Below are 7655 nucleotides of genomic sequence, written 5' to 3'. Positions count from 1 at the left end.
TTACAGGGCACGTATGATTGCTTGCTTTTATCAAGCAATTTCCCATAAAATTTCCTGGCAAAATCTCCTCTGCCAAAATAATTCCTTCTTTATTAGAGCTTACTGTAGCCTGTATTATATTCTCGCTACGCACGGCAAGGCTATATGTTTGAAATGGTACTAATAGCAAGTTTTGTCCGGAAACTCTCATAGTTCTTTCCTTATAATCGAACTTGGCATGATATGTTTGTAGGAAATCGATCCCTAGTATTCCTTCATAATCTATGGGGAAATCATCCCTTATTACGTAAAGTTCCATTTTTCTTGGTTGCTTTCCTAAGTCTATTGTAGCTTTTATTTTTCCCAATGTATGGGCTTGATGTCCCGTGATTCCTGTTAGAGTGAGTTTTTCTCCAATCATCGGTGTATCATTTTTCAATGTCTTTATCTTTACTAGACTAATGGCTGATCCTGTATCTACCAGAAACGGAATTTTCCCTCGTTTCGCTTCTTTTATTGGTAGAATTACTAGATCGAATAGACTATTATTTAATGTATTTTTTTTTCTTACTTGATTGACATGGTAGTCTTGTACTTTAGTTTGTTTTTTATTTTTGTTTTCTTGTTCATTTCTATTCCCTATTCTGGGAGTCGATAATCTTTCCGTATTTGACGGAATGGCCGTCACTGTCCGTGGTAGTCTTCGCTGATTACTCACGGGTTCGGGTTTCCCGCTTGGCTTACCGTGCAGATTCCAGCATTCATCGCGTTCTTTTTACAGTAAACGCAATGTTTTTGTACTGAGTTTATGCGCGTATTTTCGATTGGTTTCGGTAACACATATCGATTTGCATAGCGACTTGTTCTACATTCCTGTCCGTTATGCCCTAATTTACCACATTTGTAGCATTGCAAAGTTTTTTCATTGCGAGTGTATATAGGAGGTTTAATTTTTACGAAGGATTTTCCACTAGGCCCTTGTACTTTTTCTTCTGAGCTTGCTGCTGCTATTGCCTCATGCAATGAGTTATAATTTCGCGATCGTATTATTGTTCTGAGTTTATCGCGTAATCCTATTTGATAATTTTGTAGAGCTTGCAGTTGTACAGTATCTAGTATAGTACGTTTTTGCTCACTCGTGTGTCTTCGATCACTTATTAGTGATTGGTATAGCTGCATTGCTAATTTGTCTACACATAATCCATAAGTTTGAGCACTTTCTCCGGGTTTCTGTTTTATTGAATTAAATTCTAATTGTAAACAAGTTATGCTTTTTCGTACCGAGTAACATGTTTCTAATTCATTTTTTAATTGTTCAAAATTTTGAATATCTCTAGTGTCGAAATCTATCATTGCTTTGCTTTTTAATTTAGTACATAAAATCGCTTCTAATAACATAGGTTTTTCTACAGGATTTATATTATTTATTACATATGCACTTGCGTTGAGGAATTCTTGCAATCGTTCTTGAAGTACCATCAAATTCTGGAATTATTTTCCGTGCTTCGGATAACTGCATATAACTACTTGCTCGAGATTGTCTATTTCTTACATCGTACATGGTTCGTCCGTATGTTACGTTCATATTGTCTAATCTTATAGGATGTTGTCTGTCCGCGGTTAGGGCACTCACTTGTTCAGTTAAGTGACACATTTGATGTTTCATTTGATTTATTATACCTAGCAAAATCTCTTCTCTATTTTGTTGTGTGATTTCGTCCGTTTCAGTGCGATTCGCATGTTAAAATTTTGACTTCCCAAAGGATTTACTTCTACTCGCGGATTTCCTGTTTCATATTCAGCTTGCAGCCTTTCTATTTCTCGGTCGATTTCGTTATTTCCTACCGTACGTGTTTCCCTATGAGGTGAATTGTTCATATTTGCTTCGTCTTCGTTATCCGATCGTTCAAATACTGAGCTGTCGTAAGAGGTGAGTGAGAATTCATTTTGTACAGATATATCACTAACAGAACTTGTTGAAGGTAACCGTATTCGCCTTCTAATCCGGGTATTTACGTTAGATTGTGCTGGTGGTATTATACTAGTATCTAATTCCCTGAATGGAAATTCGCGCTCTATTGTTACATGCGCGGGAGAGTCAATCGTGTGAGAGCTGTCGTTATTAAAATTCAAAGTACGGCGCACGCTTTGGTCGATTAGTTGTCTTGTGTTGTCTATTAAGCGAAGAATTTCAAAGTTATCTAATTCGGCGAGTCGTCCTAAGGTTCTGGTTGCAGGCTCACTATGCAACCAGGTACGGTTTCTTATCGGTTCGCGGGGTATATTGCTTCCTTCTGACATTCAATATACGTATAGATTACAATGTTTGTTTTGGACTTACATTATCGCCGTGATTCACATGTTGTATACTTTTTCTTTCGCTGTGTTGGCGGTGTTTCTGGTACACGATCCGCTGTTGCTCGGTGTCAAGGTTGAATCAGCTGGGGCTGCCTCTGCTCCCTGTACGTTACTCCGACGTATGATGCTTGGGGCGGGTTAGCTCGGTATGCTGACGTACTGTAGGCTCCGGTGTCGCTGACAGCAGGCGTTTTGGTGATCGTATCTCCGACGATCGTCCTCGATTCTGCCGTGGCGTTGTCTGTTCCGGTTCCTCAGATTTCCTTGATTTTGCTTCTATTGAGTCGTCGAGGTATTTTCTCGTGTCTCGTCCCTCATAGTTTAATTTTGATTCCCAATATTTTTGAGTCTTTCAACTTGACCTGTCCCTTATTCCTTTTTGTTGCAGACTTGGACACCGCGGGATCCCACCGCTGCCACCAATTTTGTTGTGCCCTCGGTTACGATAAGCACAACCGGTAATTGGGGTGCAGACGTGCAAACGTATAGGATAATAAGGGAATCTAGTAGTCTTGAAGAGTTTCTTAATAAAATGTATTATTCAATGTAATAGAACTTGTCTTCTTACAATTCCTGATCACGCTCTTATTGCACTTCACATATATACTTTTTAGCTTATCCTAAACCGATTAGATTAATGTATCGCGTTATTGTAATGCAGGATACTCGTATTACTCTCGAGTCAGTTGTCTCTCACCTGAGACATGTAACGTGCGCCTCTAGACTGGACAGTACTTTTCTCTCTACTCTCTCTCTCTCTCGAGTAGGTGGTCCAACTCTTTATATATCATTCGTGAAATTAGGGAATTAGGTTACCGACCTAATTACCCAACAGTTCAAAAGTGTAACGTGATGTTTCTGCAGCGCGTGCACTTTTGATTTACTTGCCGTATTTCGCAGTGTTCGTTTATGCAACACGTGCATTTCGGCTGCAACGTCTTTTAGCGTTTCATCATGTTTTGTCCTACATAACAATATGAAGACTTATCAAAAGATAATCTTCTCATAAGATGTTTAGGCGGACACACTCAAGGCCGGTTTTTCCAACCTCTTGCTAAGCTAACTAACAGTTAACTCATACGTCTGTCTTTGTTTCTCCTTTAAATTAGATAGAAACAGACATAAGATTTAACTGTTAGTTAGCTTAGCAAGAGGTTGGATAAACCGACCCTCAGAATTCCAACGAAAGTTTCAATTCTATAGTTTAGCGCCTTGCTCCTAAATATCTCAACGCGGGCATAAAAATTATAAAAATTGCTTCATTTATCGCTACATCACGTTTTCAACGAAAGATACAGTAGCATCTTAAAGATAATGAATCTGTTGGAAATTTAGATCGGCCTACAAACAAAAAATTCAGTGGGCACTACAACGAGGAATGGCTTACGAGACAGCGGTGTCGAAGTCTAAGTACTACAAAAAATGGTCGGACAGCTCGTAGGGCTAGTCAAATGATACAAAATGAATTGTATGAGGAAGGGCTCCTGTATGAAGCAGAAGTCGCTGATTAACCTACGACTGCTGTAAGTTATCAAAAAATTATACTTTTCGGTTGTAAAATCTTTAAACGCGTTTTTTTCAAAACCGTGTTTTTCAAATTTGTGTACACGATAAAGAAAAAATTAAATTAACCGATCGAATCCTACCTTAGCTCATTTTGTTCGTTATCTGTTTCTTTACCTCGTGAACCTAAAACGTAGTAAAAAGGATTAAATTAGACTAGTTTTTTTGCACTAAAAAGGCACAATTTTTTCATGAAAAATGAAATTTTTTTTTAGAATCATGTCAATTCCTCAATTTTTGTTATTTTTTCGGTATTTTAGATTCACTTAGAAGGTAATTATATAAAATTAATAAAAAATTTTGAATCGTTTGTTTCAGACAAGATTTACGTTTTCTAGAATATACACAATGGACCAACGCACAATGAGCCAGGCCGAAACATCGGCCAAACATCGTCTGAACGTGGCCAAACATGGCCAAACATCGTCTGAAACATCAAATGATTGGACTGTAAAGTTTGACACGGGGATTTCCGTGGGGTTCTTGGGATCGCTGATTACGAATTTGTGACCCAAATTACAAAATTCAAAATGATAGATTCAATATGGCTGCGAAAAGTGAGATACGTCGACAGATTCGGTTACAAATGCTTACTCGGGAGTTTTTGAGGTCGCTAATTACGAATATGATATCTAAATTTAGAAATTCATAGTTATCGGAGATCCTCATCTAGACCGGGATGAGGATAATTCTCGAGGAAAGATGACTTTTAGAGGCTTTGTACTCATCGTACATACAATGGGATCTATAGAATCTATTGATCTATGGAACAAATTTTCAACATTATTTCATTACTTTTTCTATGATATTGGCAGGACTTCTTGTAATCTTTACCTTCTTAAAGAGAATATGTCGCATAAAAGCCTAAAACAACCCGAGCGTCATAAGGAATGCGGTGGACTTTGTTTCGTACGCAGCACTGCATATAGACAGTTCCAAGTATATTTCAAATAGTTGCATTTAAAATAAAGTATTTGAGAAACAATTTTAATATACAATTTTTGTTGGTATTTTTCCATTAACCACTTAACCGGCAGAGAAAATCAGTATCAACTAACCCAAAAATAATAACATCAAAATGTTGTTTAATTTTTATAAAAAATACTACTTTTTGAGTCGCTGAATACGAATTTTAGATCAAAATTTGAAAGTTCAAATTGACAAACTAATCTCAGATACGAAATCAATGGCCTTAAAAACTTTCGAATACCGAGTTTCATCCAAATCAAGTCACTTTTCGCATTTTAGTCGGCCATAGTGAATCCGCCATCATGAATTTCGAAATTTTGAGTTAAGATTCCAAATCAGTGACCTCAAAAACCTCCGAGTACCGAGTTTCATCCAAAACAAGTCACTTTTCCATTTGGTCCGCCATCTTGAATTTGACAAATTTAATCTCAGGGCAGCGATCACGTAACTTCGAGTGGAACTTTTCACTTTTCGCTCTATCGATTTCACATGAACTTTTTCATTGTTCACGCAATCAAATAACTATGCGTGAAAAGCATAAATCACTAAACATGATGTTCCTATATGATTTCAACATTGGTCAAATCAGCTATATCCATCGACTGTAGAACATATAACCTTAAAAACATCGCTATAACCTCAAGACTGTTATGTTTCCTGTATCTCATTACAGCAGTAGCATAATATATTCCGTATTTATCATGTCACTAGATTTTCACTTTTCCGCCAGCACATTTCATGGCTAATAAGTTCACGTGAAAAGTTTCACGTTTCTACGCTTCGCCGAGTTAGTGTTCACGAGTTCACGTGAAACTTTTCACTTTTCACGTTTCCGTCCTAGGGGAAAAGTTACATGATCGCTACCTAGGTTCAAGAGCAGCAACCCCAAAAATTCCCGAATACTAGGTTATATTAAAATCAAGTCACTTTTCGTACTTTTTGATTCACCATATTGAATCCGCCATTTTAAATTTTCAAATTTCTAGTTCACATTCGAAATCAGCGACCCAAAAAAACCCTGGATACTGACTTTAATGGAAATCTTGCTAACGGGAAAAAAATAAAATGATATGCGCATTAATGTGTTAATATCATTTTTGGTACATCCTTTATTTGACGCAAAAATGCGTCAATGCTAGCGAAGTGGTTAATAAATGTTAAAACATCATTAAATAAATGAATTAGCTACAAAGAAATATGTAGATTTAATATATCTGATATAATTTATTCACTCATAAATTGATATATTTCATGTACGTGCGTTATCGATTCTCTCCGCGCCTAAACTTCACACTAAAATGATAAAAATAAGGTAACAATGAGGTCGCAATGATGCTGGGTCGCCTTGCGTTCAAAAGTGAATCTTTAACAATAATGGTTAAAATTTTCTAATTCCCTCCATATATGTTCTTGAGTGAGTGAGTGCAGTGAATATCTTAATGCAAGTAGAAGTGACGAAGTGCGCAAGGATGCGCTTTAAGGACGATATTTTTGGAAAAGATGAAAACGAGCAGAAGTGAGCAAGTCAAGTTTAAAGTATACATTCTAATCAATAAAATGGTACCTCATTTTTCTCATTTCGGTGTGAAGTTTAGGTGTGGAGAGAATCGATAACACATGCAAAATTAATATTTACATATCAATTTATATGTAAATAAATTATACCAGTTATATGAAATATATATATATTATAGCATATTTCAGCATTTATAGCATATTATTTACATATTTCATTTATTTAGTGATGTTTCAACATTTATTAATGCAAAAATATCAACAAAAACTGTATATTATGAAATTATTCCAAAATACATTAGTTAATGCATTATACTTCCTCTTACTGATTTTGAGTAGTTTTCTAAGTTCAAAACACCGTACAATAATTTTAATTAATGAATGTACGTAAGAATCGGTTTTTAAATACTCTGAAGTGTCTAAAACGATAAACAGTTTCTTTTATTTAAATTTTATACTTGGTTTTTGATCACGATTTCGAGTTATCTGGCCCACTATGCAGTGCCAGTAAGAATTTTTAAATATGATGTACCATTGGAATCAAGTAATCTAAAATTTTCAAGTGAAATCAGCAAACGCTGTGACATTTACGAATAGTTTCTGTTAGAAAATTGAACCGAATAAGAATATTCCGACACGTCACTTTTATCTCTTTTTATGACGTTATTTTCATATTTTATTATGACGTCGCACAGTGAGCCTGACGACTCGAAATTGTGGCCAAAAACAAAGTATGAAATTTAAATAAAAGAAACTATTTATCGAAATTATTGAAAGCTCCTTTGAATAGATTAACTAACAGTAAGATTTGAAAAAAGCATATAAGGAGCAAGAACGGATGTCTTAGTGATATTAAATAGTAATACTACTTTTTAATATTAATATGATAGTGAGAGGATAAAAATGTCCAGCACGTATCGAAATTTTCTTCGATTATCGTATGCGGCGAATCAACTTTCCATACATAGACCGATCCTTGAGTTCCAATTTTTATATATATATTTTTAAATTCCCAAACCCCATTAAACCGATGACTTAAATAGATTCATTATATATGTTGCGAAAAAACTGCCTCCGCCAGGACTCGAACCTGGAACCTCCCCACTTTCCGGGCGGGACGCCTTTCCATTCGGCCACCGAGGCTTCGACAGTAATCTCGCAACATAATGTTTATAAATTCTCTAAGATGTAAGTTGAGAGAGAAAGAAAGAAAGAGTCGATCTCGTAAGAGATGTCATTATACAAGAGAGAGATAGTATATTCTTCCTGCC

At 36.0% G+C, this 7655-nt stretch overlaps 1 protein-coding gene and 1 non-coding gene across 8 annotated transcripts in view; both read right to left on the bottom strand.

Moving 5' to 3' along the window:
- Positions 1-7655, bottom strand: part of LOC116853001 — a 201865-nt gene that overhangs the window by 138670 nt on the left and 55540 nt on the right. The gene's annotated exons all lie outside the window — the stretch shown is intronic.
- On the bottom strand, positions 7454-7527 carry Trnas-gga. The gene has a single exon. It is a non-coding gene; the product is annotated as a tRNA-Ser (tRNA).

This window comes from Odontomachus brunneus, unplaced genomic scaffold (assembly GCF_010583005.1).
Source record: "Odontomachus brunneus isolate Ranch 3 - 2012 unplaced genomic scaffold, Obru_v1 Obru_scaffold_265, whole genome shotgun sequence".
NCBI classification, from domain to species: Eukaryota; Metazoa; Arthropoda; class Insecta; order Hymenoptera; family Formicidae; genus Odontomachus; species Odontomachus brunneus.
The sequence above is the reverse complement of the archived record's forward strand: the minus strand, read 5'-3'. Positions and strand labels throughout refer to the sequence as shown.